Genomic DNA, 23,180 nt, shown 5'->3' with positions numbered 1-23,180 from the left:
AGTTGTTAAGTACCGGTAAGTTGTTTCATTTTACAACTTTTTTTTGCCACCATTGTTAAACAAATCACTGCAGTTGTTAAACGAATCATGCAATTATTACATAAAACTGGCTTCACCCATTGATTTTGCTCCTCTGAAGCCAGCAAGATTAGTCATCATGTCTGGCTGTTGTCACTCTTCATTTATGGTGGACAAATCTATTTTTTCCTCATTTAAGTAAAATGTTTTTTTTTTAAAGGCAATTAGTTATTACTTTTTTTTATGCCTTCAAGCCAGTGTTGATTTCTTGGTCATTGTCCCTGCAGTTTTCTTGGCATGACTTCAGAAGTGATTTGCCATTGCCTTCTTCTGAGGGCTGAGAGAGAGTGGCTGGCAAAATATCACCCAACTAGCTTTTTGCATCCATCATAAGGCAGGACTGGAACACACCATCTTCTGGTTTCTAGCCTGATGTTTTAAATACCTCAGCAAAGTGATTCCAGTGAATAATAAGGTAAAAGTTCCCCTCACATATATGTGCTAGTCGTTCCTGACTCTAGGGAGCGGTGCTCATCTCCATTTCAAAGTTGAAGCGCCAGCGCTGTCCAAAGACGTCTCCAGGGTCATGTGGTCGGCATGACTAAACGCTGAAGACGCACGGAACGCTGTTACCTTCCCACCAAAGGTGGTCCCTATTTTTCTACTTGATTTTTACATGCTTTCGAACTGCTAGGTTGGCAGAAGCTGGGACAAGTAACGGGAGCTCACTCCATTATGCAGCGCTAGGGATTCAAACTGGTGAACTGCCGACCTTTCTGATTGACAAGCTCAGCGTCTTAGCCACTGAGCCACCAGTGAATAATATACACAGCAAAAAAAATCCAATTTCTGTTTCTAGAATTAATTCTAGGGTTCTTACCCCTCATCAACTGGTAGAAGAAGGAACTCTGTGGTGCCTTAGCTTTGTGAGGAATGCATGGGCGTCAGAGAAACAACACTGTTTTCCTGTTAAAGAGTTTGGCAATGCTGCCATATTTTCCTTCCTTTGAACCTGCAGATTGCAAATGGAAAGTGTGAACACGAGGGACTTGGAAAATCTCTGGGTTGCATTTTCTCTCCCTCGGGATCGCTTGCCCATCTAATCAGCTGAGGTGTAACATTCATTTAAAACATTTCAATTGCCACCTATATTAAGCTCTTAGCAGCTGACAGTGCAAGCAGGCAATAAAAACAGAACAATAAAACCAAACCCAGAAACCCTGGCGCCACAACCACACTTTCCCAATGCAAACCACAACATTCTCAACACACTCCTAATCGCTTGCCCAAATGCTTCTTGGATCTCCAGGGGAATGGGGCTCACCGAACAGGGACTGCAATGAACAAGGCACATTTACAAGGTTCTGCGAGATGGCAATGTTTTAAGAGAAGAGGCCTGGAGGAGCATCACATCCAATCTGGTGAGAAGGCAGAGACAGTTCTACAGGTAACCTGGTCCTGTGCCATGCAGGGCTTTGAAAGGTGATATAACCAACAGCTTGAATTGCACCTGGAAGGCTGAAAGGAGGTAGAGGGAAACCATAGGTGCATGCATTCAATATTGGCATGGGCCAAATTTCTACCAAGAGGTACCTTGTTTCAGTCTGGTATTCGAAGAAATGGGTGAGATGAATGTTATGAATGAAGGCAAATATACCGTATTTTTCAGAGTATAAGACACACCTTTCCCCCTCAAAACAGAGGTTCAAAATGTGGGTGCGTCTTATACATTGAATACAGCATTTTTTTGCCTCCTGAAACCCCGCCCCTTCACCAAAATGGCAGTGCATAGCTTGTAGGAGGCTTTCAGAGAGCTCCTGGGGGCTGGAGAGGGCAGAAATGAGCAAAAAACGGGCTGTTTTTTCCTCAATTTTGCCCCCCCCCAGGCCCCAGGAGCACTCTAATAGCTTCCTAATGCCCTTTTTTGTAAAAAACGGGCCTGTTTTTGCTCGTTTTTCGGCTCCCCCCAACCCCCCCCCCCCAGGAACACTCCAGAAGCCTCCTAAGGGCTATTTATGTCCGGGGGGGGGGGATGTTTTTGCAAACGAGCCGTTTTTGGGAGGTTTGCAGAATGCAAAAACCTTTTTTTTATAAAAAATTGCCTCTTCAAAACCTTGGTGCGCCTTCTACTCCGGGGCATCTTATACTCCGAAAAATACGGTACATGTCCTGGGATAATGTTGCAGGATCCAATCTGGGTTAGTCACAGGGACCAGAGGTTTGGTCTTCCCAGCTTTCAGACTCTTGCTGGAGCCCATCCTGTGGGGACTTCTCTCTTCCGGTGAGAGAGAAGTTCCCTGATGAGGGGTTCTAGGATGAGTCCGAAAGTTTGAAAGACTAAACCTCCGGTCCAAACGGCTCACCCAGACTGGATCCTGCAAGATAAATGTTGTTCTCGGAAGAGATGTTATGGGATTAGTTGCGGTGGCCTTCAGTCACGAAGCTGCTGGGAGCTCAAGGGGATGAAGCATTCTTCCATATGGCTTCTTGAAGGAACAAAGCAGGAAGCCTACTCATATGGTTACTACCACGGCTGTTTCTTTAAGCTTCCATCTCATTGTCTAAATCAGGGGTGTCAAACTCAAGGCCCGCGGGGCAAATCCAGCCCATGGGGTGTTTACATCTGGCCCTTGGGGCTACCCTAGAAACATTGAAGGACCTGTTGTGCTTCTGCCAGCGAAAACGGAACTTGGAAGAGTCATGTGCGGCCCTCCCAACCTCTGTTTTTGCTGGCAGAGGGTTGCAGGAAGCTGTTGCCGCCGAAATGGAGCTCGGGAGCCCGCTTTTTGCTGTCAGAGTGGTGAGGTCACCACAGGCGCTTGTGTGTGACATTGAGCTGGCCACGCCCACCCTGGCCACGCCTATTCCGGCCCCCTAAAGTAAAACACAACTCTGCTGCAGCCCTCAATGAAATCGAATTTGACACCCCCTGTTCTAAATTAATGCTTTTTTTTCAAACTTGGCAGGAGTGTCCAAAGGCTGAGATCAAACAAGTGAAAATAGGGACAAAGGAGGCAAAGCTGAAGGACATTTAAAAAAGCAGGTGAATCTTTAACCATAGCCTTTTGACATACCTTTGAGTCCTGAAAAGAAGATGGGACTTCTTACCTACCATCCCAGATGCCTTGTAACAGGGACAGAGTCCAAAACAAGCACAATACACAATACAATTTACAACCACAATTGGGACCACGGCTAAGCACGACAATTGTTAAGTGAGCCATTCCTGTTTTTATGACCCTTTCCCCACCTGTTAAATGAATCTCTGTAGTTGTTGAGTGAATTGAGTGATCATTGAGCGAATCCTTCTTCCCCATGGACTTTGTCAGTCGGAAGCCAGCTGCAAAGGTTGGAACTGGTGATCACATGACCCTGGGGTTGCCGCAATCTTTGTAAATATATGCCACTTGGCAAGCACCCACATTTTGATCACATGACTATAGGGATGCTGCAATGGTTGTAAATGTGAAGAATGGTCATAAGTCCATTTGATCAATCTCTAAATGAATGGTTGTAAGTTGAGGACTACCTGTAATTCCATAATGTATTGAATCCAAGTGTAAGGCTGAGTCCGAGGGAGGGGTCAAATGCACCATCAGTCTTGAGTTTTATTGTACTCACAAGAGATCTAATACCAACTCACCTTGAATTCCATTGACTCTTCTCTACCACCAATTTGCTTTGACTGTTCAGATTCTTGCACAGAGGTTAAAGTTGCCATAAATATTTATGCGGTGGCACTGTGGTTAGAGTGCAGTACCTGCAGGCTACTTCTGCTGACTGCCGGCTGACTGCAATTTGGCAGTTCAAATCTCACCAGGCTCAAAGTTGACCCAGCCTTCAATCCTTCTGAGGTGGGTAAAATGAGGACTCAGATTGTTGGGGGCAAGATGCTGACTCTGTAAACCACTTAGAGAGGGCTATAAAGCACTGTGAAGTGGTATATAAGTCTCAGTGCTATTCATTTGAACTACTTGGACTTCCTGATTTCCTGTGCGTGATGCCAAGGTTTTGACAAGGTTCTAATTTTCTTAGATGGAAAAAATAATAATTGCATCAAGTGCTGACTCCCCATTTCCTTAGCACAGCAAACTGCCTTCTATTAAACGAGTCTATCTGAATGTCCATTTAGTAGTATTCTTTCTTCTGACTGTCAGTGAGCTACTTCTGTGCAGCAGATCCCAAAAACTATCAATCATATTGTTGCAGCCTCCATCTTCACTTTTCTGACCACAGCTGGCAGGTACTGCAGGTAGCCCTTTGAAGCAGAAGACATAAAGGAAAACCAAGAATGGCTAGGGTAGACCATCTTGGAAAACATCAGTGGTGGGAATCAAAATATTTTTGCTACCGGTTCTGTGGGCATGGCTTGGTGGGTGTGGCTTGGTGGGTGTGGCAGGGGGAAAAAATCCCCATTCCCTCCCCACTCCTGGGGGAAAGATACTACAAAATCTCCATTCCCTCCCCACCCCACCAACCTGCTTTTCAGCTTCGCTCTCCTGTGCAGGGCAACAAAAGAAGACCCAGCTGATCAGCTGGGACTTGGGAGGCAGCAGATAGATGGGGGCGAGGCTATCCAGAGGTGGTATTTGCCAGTTCTCCAAACTACTAAAAATTTCCACTACTAGTTCCCTAGAACCGGTCAGAACCGGCTGAATACCACCTCTGGAAAGGACCTGCAGAGTTCAGCTGCTTCAGTTCCCATGTAAAAGCTGACGTTTTGTGCTGCTTTTGACAGCCTCCTGTTAGAAAGGCTTCATGCATAATTTATCTCCATGCTTCTCTTTTAGAACCAGCTCCTGTAGCAAAGCAGGAATCAGCGTAGTCAATTAACCTCCCTGCCGCAGCACTTCTTCTCCAGAGAGCCCATCAAAGTCCAAATCTGCTGATGGAAAAGAATAGAGGGGACCCCACCACTGTACCTCAGATACATCTCTTTTCTTCTCTTTTGCCATGCGCGATATTTTGGCACGGACTGCAAATAAATACTGCTCTGTTTGATCCTTTCACAATTTATATCCTTCAGATTTTTACCTGGATATATTAAACACATATATGCCTGAGGAAAGAGGGACGTGGTGGCTCAGTGGCTAAGATGCTGAGCTTGCTGATCAGAAAGGTCAGCAGTTCGAATCCCGAGCGCCACATAACGGAGTGAGCTCCCGTTACTTGTCCCAGCTTCTGCCAACGTAGCAGCTCGAAAGCATGTAAAAATGCAAGTAGAAAAATAGGAACTACCTTTGGTGGGAAAGTAACAGCGTTCTGTGTGCCTTTGGCATTTAGTCATGCTGGCCACATGACCACGGAGACGGCTTTGGACACCGCTGGCTCTTCAGCTTTGAAACGGAGATGAGCACCGCCCCCTAGAGTTGGGAACAACTAGCATATATGTCCGAAGGGAACCTTTACCTTTACCTATGCCCAGTGGTGGGTTTCAATTTTTTTTAGAACCTCTTCTGTAGGTGTGGCCTGCTTTGTGGGAGTGGCTTCCCGGCCATGTGACCGGGTGGGAGCGGCTTGCTGGCCATGTGACTGGGTGGGAGTGGCTTGGCAGTCATGTGACTGGGTGGGCGTGGCCAACTTGTAAAATGTGGTGAAAGTCACTTAACAACGCTCTTGTTTAGCAACCAAAATGTTGGCTCAGAAACTCTGGCATTTGAAGCACGCACGTCTTAAAGCTGTCATGACGATGTGCAGACGGGTGGGGTGAGGGAGCTGGAACCAGTTCTAAACGGCACTGTAGATTTGTGGAACCTCTTCTATAGAAGAGGTTAGAACTGGCAGGAACCCACCCCTGCCTATGCCTGAGGAAATGGCTAATATTTCACCTGAGGCACACATATTAGTTTCTTGGACCACATTCAAGTTGGTGAGATTTTCAATTAACTAATTGTCCCATACCTGACATCTGTTTCAAAGCACTGTCATTGTTACAGAAAGCTGAAAGATTGGCACACACTTGTTTTCACTGCCAGGGGTCTATGCAGGAAGGTTGGTCAAAAAAAGCCAAGACGGCAGCTGCATCAAGCAATCAAATTCTCATCCGTGTTTTACATGTGCGGTTTGCTCAACACATGAGGGGCACAGATTTGTTTGGACATACGGTAGTTGTCTCTGTTCTGACTCCTCTACAACCGTGTGCTGCATTGTCTCATACAATTTCAAAAGGTTATTTTCCTTCATGAAAGAGCTGTCTGATTTCTACCTTATTTTCAAAATGGTCTTCTGGTGGATACTGTTAGGTCTAGTGCCATGATGGCAAACCTTTACGGCACCAAGAGCCCAAGCCAGAATGTGCAGGCATGTGCGCACCCTAGTGTGCCAGAAATGCGAAGATCAGCTGGCCGGTCTGCATATGCACCAGCCCTCTGGACTTTGCATGCACCTGAGCACTGGAAACCCCAATACCAGCTGGCTGACACAGGCATGCCTGTTTTTTTGGCTGGTTTTCAGGCCATTTTCAGGCTGTTTTGGGGGGCATTTTTGAGCCCCCAAAATTGCCTGAAAATGGTCCCCAAAAGGCCTGAAAATAGCCCAAAAAAGCCCCCAAACCGGCCTTTCTGTGCTGTTTTCTGCTGTTCTGGCACCTGTGAAGAGCAGCTGGCGATGGCGAGCATGGTCACAGAGAGGGCTCTGTGTGCCACCTCATAGGTTCGCCATCACAGGTCTAGTGATTAAGACATCTTGCTAGAAAGCAGAAGACTGCGCTCTACTGCCACATTAACCAAGAAAGCCAGGTGGGTGTCTTTCAGCCAATCACCGGGAGACTGTGAGTTCTAGCCCTGCCTTAAGCATGAAAGCGAGCTGGGTGACTTTGGGACAATTACCAGGACAATAATCCCACTTGAAAGACGCCTGGGTGATTTTGGACCATTCACCAGGAGATGGTGAATTCTAGTCCTGCCTTAGGCATAAAAGCTGGCTGAATGGCTTTAGGCCAGTCACTTTCTCCAAGTTCATAGCACCTCGAAGGGCGGTTATTGTGAGGAAAAATAGAATGAAGGAAAAATATTATGTACACTCACTGCATTCGGTTACTTATAAATAAAGGAGGGATAGAAATCTAATAAATAAAGTAATAAATATTGTACTTGTACTTCCAAGATTAGAGGAAGGAGTAAAACATGCTACTGTGCTGTTTTTTTCTGTTGCACATCTTTCCATTATACTATACTTTTTAGCCTTCTTAGAAAAGCCAGCAGGAGAAGCTTTCTAGGCATTTATCTAAGAGACAGGGAGCCAGCGAAGTTGTAGCCCATTAGAGAGACAGTTGTAGAGTGGAAGACGGGAAATGTTTGCATACCATCCCAGTTGCCTTGTAACTAGGCAGTGTGCCAAGCAAGCAGAAAAACTCCATAGCATATTTACCCCATGAAGGTTTCGCTACAATTTGAATATCATGGGTGTGTATGGGTGTGTATGTCTGTGGAGAATCAATTGCCTCAAGTATTAAAAAATATATATTTTACATAACAATCTTCCCGATACTATATCAAGCTATTCTGAGTATCTATTCCAGGGGTGTCCAAACTTGGGAACTTTAAGACTTGTGGACTTCAACTCCCAGAATTCCCCAGCCAGCCATGCTGGCTGGGGAATTCTGGGAGTTAAAGTCCACAAGTCTTAAAGTTCCCAAGTTTGGACACCCCTGATCTATTCAGTTGTTCTCTTTTTCTGACTGGCAGTGGGCCTGTCCTGTGTCAGGAAAGATTGAAAACTCCACTAACTGCAATCATAAAAACAAGTAAAGCTTTGATTGCATTGTTGATGCTGCCATCTTGACTGTTTCCCCCACCCCTAGCCATACACTACAGCAGGGATGTCAAACTCAAGGCCCGGGGACCGGATGCAGCCCACAGAGTGCTCAGAGCTGGGCCTTGGGACTGCTCTGGAAACAGCAAAGGAGCAGCCCGCGGTGCCTCTGCCAGTGAAAACAGAGCTCGGGAGGGCTGCGGGAGATCCTTCTGAGCTCCGTTTTTGGTGGCAGAGGGTTGCAGGAAGCCCTCCTTGCCAAAAATGGAGCTTGGGAGCCCGTTTTTGCTGGTAGAGCACTTGGGCCATCACAGGTGCCCCCGACACAATACAATACAATACAATAGTAGAGTTGGAAGGGACCTTGGAGGTCTTCTAGTCCAACCCCCTACCTAGGCAGGAAACCCTATACCGTTCCAGACACGAGTGACATCATGCTGGCCACACCCACCCTGGCCACAGACCTGCCCATCCCCCCCTCCCAAGGTCAAACACAACCCTGATGCAGCCCTCAATGAAATTCAAGTTAGATAATCCTGCACTACAGAGACTCCCCCTTAGCTAGTCAAGGATGCTCTTGAAGATGATACCTTGAAAATTAAGGATTCCCTCCCCTTTGCGGTTCATTAGAAGCAATAGCGTGTAAGACATGTGTTGAAAATGATGATGATGTTGGCAACATCAGCCAGTGAAATTCCATAGTTGAGGAACTGGACTTTACTGGTTCACCTGTCCTGATCCACTACAGAAGTGCAAAGGTTCCAAGTGACTGAACAATGGTGTACGTTAATGATAAAATTTTGAAGCGGAGGACAAAAAGATGCTTTAAAACCCATGCAGCATTTACGATCCCTTAAAATAGTTGTAGTGGGATGCAGTGGCTCAGTGGATAAGACGCTGAGCTTGTCGATCAGAAAGGTCAGCAGTTCGGCGGTTCGAATCCCTAGCCCCGTTTAACTGAGTGAGCTCCTGTTACTTGTCCCAGCTTCTGACAACCTAGCAGTTCAAAAGCATGTAAAAATGCAAGTAGAAAAATAGGAACCACCTTTGGTGGGAAGGTAACCGTGTTCCATGCGCCTTAGTCATGCCAGCCACATGACCACGGAGACATCTTCGGACAGCGCTAGCTCTTCAGCTTTGAAATGGAGATGAGCACCGCCCCCTAGAGTCGGGAACGACTAGCACATATGTGCGGGGGCTACTTTACTACACTGCAACTTTGTGGAATAAACCTACCTTCTAGCAATAAACTTGTCTCTAATTGCTTTTGAAGAAGTTTTATCTGCCAGAAATGCTTTTGAAAAATTATTGTAACCACTCGATTGCTTTCCTGATGCAAGGGAAGTCATCTAAATGATTTAATTGAAAGAGGCGAGTATCAATATTGTAATGAATAAGATTCGTTTATTTACAGAAGGATTGGTAACGGCAATAAAATCAGTGCGGTCAACCCAGAGTGCAAATCATATTCTGGGTGAGGGACAGGACACCAAATCCCCTTTATCTATTGCTCTATTGAACCTGTTTTCAGGGCCTCCTCCAACAGCTAAGCTGGTGGATTTAGATTACAAAACGTTGAGAAATATCCATTTTACCCAAGGAGCTGTAACCTCATTGCATTAATGGAAATTTTTACCTCACAAATGTACTTGTATCCCGCCACCCTCACTGCCAGAAAGTAGCAAAGCAGCTCCCATAATTTATCTGGGTTTCAGGAACAGGTGTGATATTGTGCTATGCACCACTCTGATTTACAAGGCCAGAAATGATGATGGAAAATAGGCTGTTTTGACACTGTCTGAAAACAATCTCTAGGAATGGAACAACCAATCTGAAGTGATGCGATTCAAGATATGTCGTGGTAGCTGCTGAAACGCCAGCTGCTATTTTTTTTTCTTTTACATTTCTCTGCCTTTTTCCGTCTGTGAACTTTTAGAAGCTCTTATTTTATTGCTTCTTCGTATTGGACAACATCAGTCAAATCTTTGATTGATTGATTGATTGATTGAATGAATGTACGCTCTCAAGTCATTTCAGTTCCTAGCAGCCACATAGATATCCCGAAGGTATCCTTTTTCACAAGGGCAACTGGACTTCCTTTGTTTTGCTTGAAGACATTTCGCCCCTCATCCAAGAAGCTTGTTCAGTTCAACAAAGCAAAATGAAGAAAGTCCACTTGCCTTTGGGGGAAAAGCATCTTTGGAACACCATGACCTGAATGACTAAGAAGCTCCATAGATATGTAGTCACATAGATAGATTTCTCCATGACACTCTATCCCTAGCCTATTCTTTAACATTTCCCAATGGTGCCCTACCATCACTGTAACTGAGTCCATCCAGTTTGCTGCTGGTTGCCCTCTTCTTCTCTTTCCTTCCACCTTTCCTAGCACTAGAACATTTTCCACCTACCAAGGTCTTCCCATCAATGTGTCCAACGTAGGATAATTTGAGCCTGGTTGTTGAAACGAGAACCCTGTGTTCATTTCATCAATGTATACATTGGTTTGATTTCTTGGTTGTCTATGAGTGTCAATGAAGATTCTTAGACATCCACCTACAAGTTGTCTGGAAGTTGAGTCATGGCGATTGGATTTCTTTTCTCTTTCGGTTTGAAACGTTTTGCTGCTTATCCAAGTAGCCCCTTCAGTCCACTTCCACTGAAGGAGCCACTTGGATAAGCAGCAAAATGCTTTAAAAACAGAAGTCCAACTTCCAGAATACCCTCAGGAGTCAGGGGCATTATCTAACACCAAAGTTCAGAGGTGTTGCAAGATGCTTTTCCTGTCCTATTTTTTTAGAATCTAATTTTTTACTTGTCTAGAGCGTCATGGGGAATTCCATGGGTTGCACAATCCTGATCTTTGTAGATATGGACATAACATGGCATTTGGATATAGTTTCCCAGGTTTTCAGTGGTGCTTCACCAAGTGCTAGGCCTATTTTTTGGCTGCTGGTTCCTCCTACGCTGGCGGTTGAGTCTAAGAGGCAGAAGCTGCCCACTGTTTCAATATCTTGGTTGCCAATTCGCAGGCCAGTTGTTTTACCTGTTGTTATGAATCTGATCTTCTTTATGCTTAATTTTCATCCCATGATTTTACTGTGCTGAGGAATAAATTACACATTGAACCCACACAGGGGTGGGTTCTGGCCGGCACTACTGCCGGTTCGCTTGTATGTACGCTTGATGTGCTCTGCGCATGCATGCACAATGCAATTAAAATTGTTCTGAGCATGTGCAGAACCAGGGACGTACGGTCAGGGGAGGCAGGGGAGGTAGAGCCTCACCTCTCTTCATGAAATAATAATATATAATAATAATATATATTTCCTCCCATCCCTTTTACACGGCTCCCGCTAAGTTCCGGTAAGGAGAAGAGCTTTTGGGGAGTAAAGAGGAAGAGGAGGGAGGAGAAGGAGGTGCGCATGCGGGGCGGTGCCAGCTGGGCAACCGGCGGAGGCAGAAGGGTTCTCGGAAGCACCAATAACCTTCCTGCCTCCGCTGTACTTTGCGTGCTCCTCGCGACTGCAATAGACGTCCAGAAGTGGCAGGGGCTGTTGGGCTGGAAGCCCAAACCCCATTAGCCACAAAAGCCGCTTCTGGACGTATATTGCAGTCGCGAGGAGCGCGTGAAGTCCAGCAGAGGCAGGAAGGTTCTCGTCGTTCCCCAGTCGCTTTCGTGGCTTCGTCATCCGGGAGCGCCAACAACATTTCTGCCTCTGCAGCTCCCGGGCGCAGCCGGATGGATGTAGCCAGAGTGATGCCAAGGCGGTCCAGGCGGACGAAAGAGCGAGCGAGCGAGTGAGCGATGGAGGATCAGGCAGCCTGATCCTCGGTCGCTCGCCCGCTGGACTGCCTCGGTGTCGCTCTGGCTACATCCATCCGGCCGCGCCCGGGAGCTGCGGAGGCAGAAATGTTGTCGGCGCTCCCAGATGACAAAGCCACGAAAGCGACTGGGGAACGACGAGAACCTTCCTGCCTCTGCTGGACTTTGCGCGCTCCTCGCGACTGCAATATACGTCCAGAAGCGGCTTTTGTGGCTAATGGGGTTTGGGCTTCCAGCCCAACAGCCCCTGCCACTTCTGGACGTCTATTGCAGTCGCAAGGAGCATGCGAAGTCCAGCAGAGGCAGGAAGGTTCTCGTCGTTCCCCAGTCGCTTTCGAGGACTGCGGAGCGCGAGCCGGCGGAGCACGCTCAGGAAGGCGGGGAATGGGAGCCTCAGCCTCCAGCACACGTGGTCCCATTCCCCGCCTTCCTGATGACGTCACCAGCCTCACCAGCCATAAACCTCACCGCACGTCACTGTGCAGAACTGAAAAATAAGACGGCACTGCCGATGGTGCAGACCGAGGGTATGGCAGGCCTGGATCGCTGCTGGTTCCAGCGGCCCAGGCCGCCAAACCACTACCGGTTCAGCCGAACCGATCCGAACTGGTTCAAACCGGTAAGAACCCACCACTGACCCCACATTACATTTTCCTGTCTTTCCTCTCCCACACGCATTAATCAGGACAACAATGCCTCTGGGTCCCAAATGAGCCCAGTAGACTCTTAGAAGATAAAAATAATAGGGATATGAAACCCAGTGCAAAGTTTGAAAGGTCAAAAGAAAGCAGGAGGAGAAGTAGATAGTTTCCTGCAGAAAGTGGGATAAGAAGGAGGTAGGGAATATTCTGGTAGATCATGGTTTTTAAATAGGTATATCCCCTCTGATAGTCACTTCATGAATGAACAAAATCATTTCTCCAGCATCTGTTCTGAGAACGTTGACAAATCTGATGGAACCCAAATTTTGGCAGAATCTGATTTCTTCAGGGATGCTCAGCCTCAGGTGTACTTGTGTGTAGAGTAAATCAGTCTCAAATATTTAAGGCCCCCTCAAGGAGAAAATTCTCTGCTGGCACATCTTCTGTGACAGCCCGTTTTGAAGTTGCATAGTGTGCATTTATATCTGAGACCCAGTCTGCACTTCACCTGCGACCCATCCTCCCTTGGCTAGGTCTGTTTGTGGGAATCTTGACAGTAAGGTACTTCTTGTTACCCAGATGATAAAGCCTGATTTATAAGTTTTATGTCAAAAATTTGTTTTGGGTTTTAGAGAATTCTGTCTGTTCTTTGAGCAACTGAACCTGTGGATGGTGCTTTAAATAAATAAATAGTCACACAATGGGGAAGCATGGAGGAGACAGAATTGTGCCTAGGGGTACCAGTGGTACCCAAGAAATAAGTAGGACAATTGTTTGGTCTCATTCTAGAACAATGTTAAAAAAAATTGTATAGGCAATTGTGCTGCAAAGGGAGCAGATCTACACACCTCACAACAATTCTCTGGTATTAGCAAACCAGCACAAGTGCCTTAACCCTGGGCAAATGTGTTACATCTCCAGAAGTTCTTAAATTAAAAGAATTGTATTGATCCTTTCCAATCTGAGTTCAGGCCCAGCTCTGGTATGGAAATAGTATATAGGACCACAATTTAGCCCCAAATTTCTGTTGTTAAGTGAGAACGTCTGTTAAGTGAGTTTTGCCTCATTTTACAACTTTCATGCCTCGGCTGTTACATGAATCGCTGCAGTTGATAAGTTAGTAACCCGGTTGCTAAGTGAATCTGGCTTCCCCATTGACTTTGCTTGTCAGAAGGGGATCACATGATCTCGGGACGCAGCAATCGTGATAAATATGAATCAGTTGCCAAGCAGCTGAATTTTGATCACACAATCATGGGGATGCTGCAAAGATCGTAACTGTGAAAAATGGCCCCAATCACTTTTTTCAGTGCTGCTGTAACTTTGAACGGTCACTAAATGAACTGTCGGGTATTACCCTTGTACCAGAATACAGGAGAACAATCTTTTGATAAAATGGACCACAGTTTCTTGTTGGAGTCCTTGGGGCAGATAGCAATAGTAGTAGCTCTTAGACTTATATACGCTTGTACAGCCCTCTCTAAGCGGTTTACAGAGTCAGCATATTGCCCCCAACAATCTGGGTTCTCCTTTTACCCACCTCGGAAGGATGGAAGGCTGAGTCAACCTTGAGCCTGGTGAGGATCGAACTCCAGGCTGTGGGCAGAGTTTGCCTACAATACTGCATTCTAATACTGAGTCACCACGGCTCTTTGGAAGCAATGCAATCTATAAGGTCTCTTGGTTCTATCAGAAATAGTTGTTTGAAGATCTGTTCAACTCCTTAGGAATTGTCCAAGACAATTCTGCAAGTGTTGTCTCTCATGTTCTTTAAGATCTTAAGCTCCTGGAAACTCACAGATTTGGATCCGATAATACTCTGCATGAGTTCTTCCCTTGGCTCAGGGTTAAAGGTCCCATGGTTTATATATACCCACAGGCTGAGAAGGATTAGATAGGAGAGACTAAAGCTGCACTCAATAAGAGATATCTGTTACTGGGGAACTGGAGTTCAGGGTTTAGGTGATACTGTTCTAACTGGGATTGCAACGCCTTTTAAGGAAGAGAGATATATAGATAGTCCTTGACTTATGACCGGTTGCTTAGTGGCTATTTGAAGTTACAATCGACCTTCGTAAGGTACTTACGATGTGATTCAACGTTCTGATGGCTGCTTCACCCTAAATCACATGACTGCATTTTGGACATTTGGTACTAGCCTGCCTTTATGGCCGTTTGCAACATCCTGTGGATGCATGACTTAGATTCGTTATTATTTATTTATCCACTTTCTATACCGCACAGCACATTTGAACTGAGAGAGCATGACTGGCCCAAAGTCACCCAACCATCTTTCATGCCCAAGGAGGGATTAGAACTCACAGAATCCCTGCTTTCTACGCCAGCACCTTCACCACTATACTAAACTGGCTTTTTATTTTATTTTTTCCCATCACTTCTGGCCTAACTGGGAGATCTTTCAGATTGTTTCTCACATCTCCTGCTTTCCCCATCAGGTAGCCTGCAACAGTTCTTGCACACTGTAAAATCCTGCAGGCTGTCCAGTGACACTGGGTGGACTTTGGATAATTTCATATAGGTCCGTGATGGCAAACCTATGGCGTGCATGCCAGAGGTGGCACGCCGAGCCCTCTTTGTGGGTAGGCATGCCATCGCCAGATGCTGTTCTGGTTTCTGGCACATCTTCCAGCTGGTTTTCGCAGGCGCCAGAGCACCGGAAATTGACCTAAAAACAGGCCAAAAAATGGCCAAAAAAGAGGCATGCATGCATTGGCCAGCTGGTTTTGGGGTTTCCTGAGCTCTGGCGCCCCCATGCATGCATGTTCTGGTTTGGACACTCAGTGCCAAAAAGGTTCACCATCACTGATATAGGTAAATGTGGCTATTATCTATCTGTTTGTTTCTCTCTCTCTTTCCTCTCTGTTTCTTCTCTCTGTTTCTTCTCTCTTTCTTTTTTCTCTTTCTCCTTCTTCTCTCTCTCCCTCCCCCCCCTCTCTGAATCTCTTAGAGCTTGTTGATTGATTATGTGCCAAATGTGTGCAGTGTCGAACATAAACATTTGGCTTACTGGATTTCTGAAGTTGTCAGTGCCTCTTAGTAATTCAAAACTGCCTGCTGTAATCTAGCCCCATATTCCACATAAGCTTGTAATTGATATAGACAAGGTCTGAACATCAACCATATTCATTCCCAAGGCTCCAAATGTTGGCCACTAATTTAACATGATCAGAAAGTCTTGAAGCACAAAAGGTTACACACTATTGTACTCTTACTGAGTTGGCCTATGAAAAAATATTTCAAATGAAATCCAGTAATTGTTATTTTCTCCTTCGTTCCATTACAGCATATTTAAAACATTGTCATAAATTGTGCTTAAAAATACAGGCACCCACTGCCTTTCTCATATGTTAAAGTCAAGCATCAATTTACCAGACTATATATCACCTTCTGAATTATTTTGTTGATATAATGATACATCATCTAGCATACCTTGACACACACAATAACTTCTTTTTATTAAAAATGGTTCTCCATGCTGAAAGTCTGTATCATAAAAAATAGATTTAATTTTTAAATTGCACACATCAAGAGGAATGAACTGGGAGAAAGAGAGACATGCTTTCCATTTATAACAATAATGTTCCTTGTGAAACTATATGAACTTTAAAAAGATCTCCACTGAGCATGCTTTCTTGATGCAACAACATAACAAAAAAACATATGTTCATTCTACAAGACTAGTAGTACAGTTTGATAAGATGTAATATTGCAAACCCCATGCTACCCTTTTGTGGTTTCCAAGCCTAAATATTCTTGCCCCATTTTTTCCTGTCTCAGCTGGGCCAGAAAACTCAAAAGAATTTTATTGGCCTCTGAGAATTGCCCTAAAGTTCATAAATGATAAGCTGCATATGTGTATTGGACAACAGCTTGTTCAAACCCTTTCTAATGTTAAGTTCTATTATCTGCTTGATTTAGCCTTGTCACAAGGGAGTCTTCATTTCAAAGCTTTAGAGAGAGAAAATGGGTGTAGTTCTCTTGTGAAGCTGGTTGTAAAAACTCATGATTTAAAGTTCTTACCTTGAATAAGGTAATTCCATGGAATCATAACGTTGAAAGAGATGTTGTAAGGTTGGGTCTTCCTCTAATCATCTTTTTTTTAAGCCTCCAAGACTCTCGTTATCTTTGTTACTCTTCACTCTTTCAATTCCTTGGATTTTTAAAAAAATATGATCACTTCTAAATTTGCATGGCCAAATCTTAAATGGATTCCTATATCTTCAGCACTGTTTCATTTGATGGAGATCAATTTATGAATGAATAGTTAAAATGACAGGTCCTAGCTCATCAACTATTTCCATAATGTGATACTTTTCTGTTATGTTGTCTTCCAAATCATCTTCCAAAATTCAGCTCTCTAGTTATAAGGATTGTAATAACAACTATTTGGTACACACAATCAAGAGAAAATTGACCTAAGCTCAGAATACTGATAGGCATATGAATAAATCAAAAGTAATTTCTGTTCAGTTCTGGAGCTCAAAACAAATTCCTGACTTCAAAATTATTTATTACTAGAGATGGTCTACCACAATAGGTTCCATTTGGTAGGTTGTGGGGTAATTTTGATGTAACAACAACAACCACCATAATTCTAATGCTGTGAGGCAAGCTTGGCTACCTATGTTTTAAGGTAATGTTTGTCAGTTTCCAACTGTGTAGATTTCAATTCCCAAATTTCTCAGGAATGAATTTCTCAAATAAAATTCCTGCATCTGGAATTTGCCTAACTTGAGAAATACATAACTTAAAATAGAATTGGAGATCACATGAAGCATTTTAAAGACTTCAGTCTGATTTCCTGAAGATGTCCTCCAATCAAAATATCTGTTGCCTAGTTGTAATTTTTAAAAGATGTAAAAAAAATATTGAACCGCATGGAAATTAGACACATCTCTTCCAATGAATCCAATTTATTTATTTATTAAATGTATATGTTGCCAATCTCACTGATAAGATGACTTTATCTAAAAAAAACAAATACAAAAGCAATTAAAATGTTAAAAGTTACATAAAAGGGAGACAGACAGTATTAGAGTGATTTAAATTTAAATTTAATCCATTTAAAGGTAAATCAATTAAATGAATTAAATTTAAATGTAAATCAAATGAATTAAATTTAAATTTAGAACAATTAAATGAATTAAATTTAAATCATCCCCTGCTGTATTAGCATTTATGAAAAATTTAAATTGAAATTGTTTCTATATTGATCTAAATTACATTTAAATCAATTAATTTAATTGATTAATTTATTTAAATTATATTTAAACCAATTACATTAATTAAATTTAAATGCATATCTTCTGTTATAAGTTGTATCTTCTGTTTTAAGTATTGTTATGGCCTGTTAGAGCAATTCAACAGAAACATTACATCAATGTCTATTTTGTTTCTCAGGGAACAAGCTTAAGATTTTCATGGACCCACCCAAGTGGCTTCAAGTGATGGTTAATTTAAACCAGTTAAATTAGGGTGAAACCTTGGTAAAAATGCCATAATATGGTACCACAGAATCACAATAGTATTGCTGTTATAATTCTATATCTAAGGAAGCTAACCATGTAACTGCTTCTGGGGTGGCTGAAATGAGATCCCAGATGCCTTGAAATTTCCCAAAGGGACATTCTCAAATGATATGTGTTATTGTTTGTTCTGAAGTACCACAGTACATCTAGACAGCATACTAAAAAGCAGAGATATCACTCTGCCAACAAAAGTGCATATAATCAAGAAGATGGTTTTCCCAGTTGCAATGTATGGCTGTGAAAGTTGGACCAGAGGTGGGATTCAGCAGGTTCTGACCAGTTCTGGAGAACTGGTAGCGGAAATTTTGAGTAGTTCGGAGAACCGGTAAATACCACCTCTTACTGGCCTTGCCCCCATCTATTCTCTGCTCCTGAGTCCCAGTTGATCAGGAAGAAATGGGGATTTTGCAGTAACCTTCCCCTTGAGTGGGGTGGGAATGGAGATTTTACAGTATCCTTCCCCTGCCATGCCCACCATGCCACGCCCACCAAGCATGCCACACCCACTAAGCCACACCCACAGAACTGGTAGTAAAAATATTGGAATCACACCACTGAGTTGGACCATAAGAAAGGCTGAACACCAAAGTACTGAGGCCTTTGAACTATTGTGCTGGAGAAGACTCCTGAGAGGACTGCAAGGCCACCTAACTGGTCAGTCCTAGAGGAGATCAACCTTGACTGCTCTTTAGAAGGCCAGATCTTGAAGATGAAACTCAAATACCTTGGCCACCTAATGAGAAGGAAGGACTCACTGGAGAAGAGCCTAATGATGGGAAAGACTGAGGGCAAAAGAAGAAGGGGATGACAGCGAATGAGGTGGCTGGATGGAGTCACCAACGCAGTTGGCGTGAGCTTAAATGGACTTCAGAGGATGGTAGAGGAAAGGAAGGCCTGGAGGAACGTTGTCCATGGGGTCGTAATATGGATATGACTTTGCAACTAACAACAACAACCACAGTTACACCGTGAGCTCTCGGCCATTTCCCACTTAAAGAGCTTTTCCCTAGTTCTGGCATGGGCTATCCTGATCCTATTGAGGTGGCTCCATATTTTTCGGTACAGTTTCATTCCTGGAAGTTATTTGGTTAGATATATATGAACTGTTTAGTTATGATTATTAAGGGTCATCCATTTTCAGAGGTGGGTTGCTCCTGGTTTGGTCCAGTTCGGCCGAACCAGTAGCGGAATTCAGGCCTGGGTTGCAGAACCGGCAGCGACCCAGCCCGGCCACACCCCCAAAACGGTTCCCTCATTGCTGCTGGGCTTCCACCGTGTTGTTTTTTTAGTGATTGCGCATGCGCATTTAACTATAAATTGTTTTGCGCATGCATGAAGAACAATTTACATTGAACAGCACGTGCAACGCGTTTCACGCAGATTGTGAACCGGTTGTAAAACTGGCAGCAACCTACCGCTGCCCATTTTGGTCACCATTCTTCATCACCTCACATACACCTCCCATGGTATATATGAGGTACATTTTTCATATCACAATGGTAGAAGACCATACCGCTCATTTTCCGTAGTGATGGTAAGACGGAGCTCTGTAGGATGAAAGAGGGTCATTTGGAAACTATTTCAGTTATTCATCCCTGCACTACTTTCAGAAAAGGCATCCTCTGCATAAACTGAAGTGGTAACATTGTTAATTGACATTAAAATAATAAGACTACCATCTACCTTTGCCCGGAAAAAAAAAAAGCAGAGAAATACATTTACTCTGCATCTACCAAACCTGGTCTCCGCACTGTCTCAACATTTATTCTCTATGTCATGTGATGGTCCCATCACATTCATTATAACATATTTAAATAAAATCAAATTTCATAATATTATGGGACACAAGGAAGTGATAGTAGGCAGGAAATAATTCATTCCAATGATTCATAATTTGAGAGGGAAACCAGTCTTGTGGGAAGAGCAATTAAAGCCTGTGTTTTAAGATCAGGTGGCAAGTTATCTAGTGCATTCCATCACAGATAATGATGTTTCCATCTACAAGGAAGTACAATGAAGTAGCTTGGCTAAAGTTTTATCTTTAGTTTCCTGAAAGAGATAATTGCAACTATCATCAGAGTCAATAAAGGCTTTCCAGGACATTCCTATGCTGCATTCAAATTGCTGTTTCATTTGTATCCTTTAATACAAGTAAAATATTTAGGACCTTATTAGTTTTTCATTAGGGTTTTAACTCTTTGATTGAATGGGGATCTTGGAGTCCTAGTGGACAACCATTTAAATATGAGCCAGCAGTGTGCAGCAGCTGCCAAAAAAGGCAATACCGTTCTAGGCTGCATCAACAGAGGGATAGAATCAAGATCACGTGAAGTGTTAATACCACTTTATAATGCCTTGGTAAGGCCACACTTGGAATACTGCATTCAGTTCTGGTCGCCACGATGTAAAAAAGATGTGGAGATTCTAGAAAGAGTGAAGAGAAGAGCAACAAAGATGATTAGGGGACTGGAGACTAAAACATATGAAGAACGGTTGCAGGAACTGGGTATGTTTAGCTTAAGAGAAAGAAGGACTAGGGGAGACATGATAGCATTGTTCCAATATCTCAGAGGTTGCCACAAAGAAGAGGGAGTCAAACTATTCTCCAAAGCACCTGAGGGTAGAACAAGAAGCAATGGGTGGAAACTAATCAAGGAGAGAAGCAACTTAGAATGGAGGAGAAATTTCCTGACAGTGAGAACAATTAATCAGTGGAACAGCTTGCCTCCAGAAGTTGTGAATGCCCCAACACTGGAAGTCTTTAAGAAGATGTTGGACAGCTATTTGTCTGAAACGGTATAGGGTTTCCTGCCTAGGCAGGGGGTTGGACTAGAAAACCTCCAAGGTCCCTTCCAACTCTACTATTGTATTGTATAACCAGCATCTTTCCATTGCAAGAAATTAAAACAACCCAACTACAGTTACACCAGATCTACTGCTGTTAAAGGAAGCAGCTCTCGGAATGCTGTTGCTTTTATTTAAAGTCCCGGCAAATTTATCATTATCCCTAGTTGTAGGAAATATTGATGGCCATTTGCAATGTGCTACTTTTTAATGAACAGCATGAATATTTTTTTGGGGTGGGAAGATCAATATTAGTCTGTGCTTTATATACATTGTGCATTTCTATTCAACTGAACATTACTTACACAGAGGTTGTTTAGAGGGGAAAGACCCGTTCTAAAATCTATTTTCTATTAGTGTAAAAAGAAATGTTCCCCCCCCCTTTTTTTTTTTTACTCCTACCAAGAATGATTCAAGTCTTCAAACGGAATTGCAAATCAAGAATGGATCTTTTAGTTTAATTTGGTTTATATATAAGATGTTGGATAGCTATTTGTCTGAAATGGTATAGGGTTTCCTGCCTAGGCAAGGGGTTGGACTAGAAGACCTCCAAGGTCCCTTCCAACTCTACTATTGTATTATTGTAATGGTGGAAAAGGAAAGGAAAAATGATTGGAGATGCCATCCCATCTTTATCCTAAGACCACAAAGGAATTATAGGTAATCTTTGATTTATGACTACAATACAATTGAGTCCGAAATTTCCATTGCTAAGCAACACAGTTGTTAAGTGAATGTTGCCTCCTTTTATGACCTTTCTGGCCACAGTGGTTAAGGGAATCACTGCAGTTGTTAGTGACATGGTTGTTAAGTAAATCTGGCTTCCCCCATTGATTTTGCTTGTCAGAAGGTCACAATCACATGACCCTACAACCATCATAAACACATGCCAGTAACCAAGCGTAACCAAATTTTGATTATACGACCATGGGGATGCTGCAACAGTCATAAATGTCAAAAACTGTCATAGGTCATTTTTTTTCAAACAGTTTGAATTTCAGTCACTAAATGAATGGTTTTAAGTCAAGGACAACCTCTCCAAAGAGCAAGGAAGGGATTCCCTCTTGATTCCTCTGTTTTTCTCAGCTCTGTTATCACCCAACTGCTTCTTACAGGAAGAATAAAACACTTCCTCTTCCTCTTTCCTCCTTCTCTTTCTCCCGTATTCAAGGTTTTCCCTCGGTGTGTAACTTCCTTAACATACAATACTTATTCTTTTAGAGATTAAATATCAATATCTATCACATGCATCCATGGAGACTCATTGGAGAAGAGCCTAATGCTGGGAAAGATTGAGGGCAAAAGAAGAAGGGGATGACAGAGAATGAGGTGGCTGGATGGAGTCACAGAAGCTGTAGGTGTGAGCTTAAATGGGTTCCAGAGGATGGTAGAGGACAGGAAGGCCTGGAGGAACATTGTCCTGGGGGTCGCGATGGGTCGGACATGACTTCACAACTAACAACAATTTTTTTAGAGCTTAAATATCAAACTCTGTTACATGCATCTATGGGGAGGTGAGGAGGGAAAGACAAAACACACATCATGTTATAATGATGGAGCTTAGATAATGGTACCAGACTCCAACAAATACATATTTGCAGGGTATACATGATGACATCACCATACATATGAGGGGCTTTTTTTTTTTTTTTTTTGCATAATGAGGAATCCTGAATAGGTATCAAAAATTGAATTCAGAATTGATGGTGACTTTACCTTGCTTAATGTAAATTGATTTTCTGAGCATCTTTTAAAAAATATTTAATTAATCTTTATTTTATAAAACAGTGTCCTTATAATAATAATAAATAATAAATATTTATTTCTTAGCCGCACCCTCTCCCGAAGGACTCGGGGCGGCGTACAATAAAACATAGGAAATAAATATATAGACAAACATACATATAACAAAAACATATACCAAGACATATACAAGGAGGAGGTGAGCTGATGAATAAAAACAATTAAAAACACAATGTTTAAAAACCCCTAAATAATTGAATACAATTAAAATACCCCAAATAAAAAAACCCGTCAGGAGCGATATAGTTGGATCAAAGTTGAGCCAGGCCAGCTACTTGAAATAGGTGGGTCTTGAGCTTTACACGAAAGGAGCAGAGGTCAGAGGTATTCCTAATATCCGGGGGGAGGTCATTCCACAGGGCTGGGCCCGCCACAGAGAAGGCTCTACTCCTAGGCGCCGCCCCCCGGCACTGCCTGGTGGACGGCACCTGGAGGAGACCCTCTCTGTGCGAGCGGATTGGTCGCAGGGATGTATGGGGCAGAATACGATTATGTAGAGAGAGCGGCAAATAAATTTAATAAATAAAATAAAAATAAAAAGTCAGCAAAACATCAAAATACACTACAAAATATTAAACATAACCACTTTTAAACTTTAGGATAGAAACCAAAAAAGCAAGAGAAAAACATTCCAAACAATTAAAAAAAACACCAATCTATCTTATAAGCTATGTAAATGATCAACTGGTTTATAAATAAATAGCACACAAGTTAGAACAATCAGAATTTTTTTGTATAATATTATAA

General features: G+C 43.1%; 1 long non-coding RNA gene across 2 annotated transcripts; it reads left to right on the top strand.

Moving 5' to 3' along the window:
- On the top strand, window positions 1-4,998 carry LOC309392343. Of its 2 annotated transcripts, XR_014175426.1 has the most exons (4): window positions 1-15; window positions 1,328-1,439; window positions 4,255-4,344; window positions 4,809-4,998. It is a non-coding gene; the product is annotated as an uncharacterized lncRNA (long non-coding RNA). The 2 variants fall into 2 exon arrangements; XR_014175427.1 differs by lacking the exon at window positions 1-15 and having other exon boundaries at window positions 1,042-1,439.
- The last annotated feature ends 18,182 nt before the right edge of the window (window positions 4,999-23,180 follow it).

This window comes from Natrix helvetica (assembly GCF_964273705.1).
Source record: "Natrix helvetica genome assembly, chromosome: 5".
Taxonomy (NCBI): Eukaryota; Metazoa; Chordata; class Lepidosauria; order Squamata; family Natricidae; genus Natrix; species Natrix helvetica.
The sequence above is the reverse complement of the archived record's forward strand: the minus strand, read 5'-3'. Positions and strand labels throughout refer to the sequence as shown.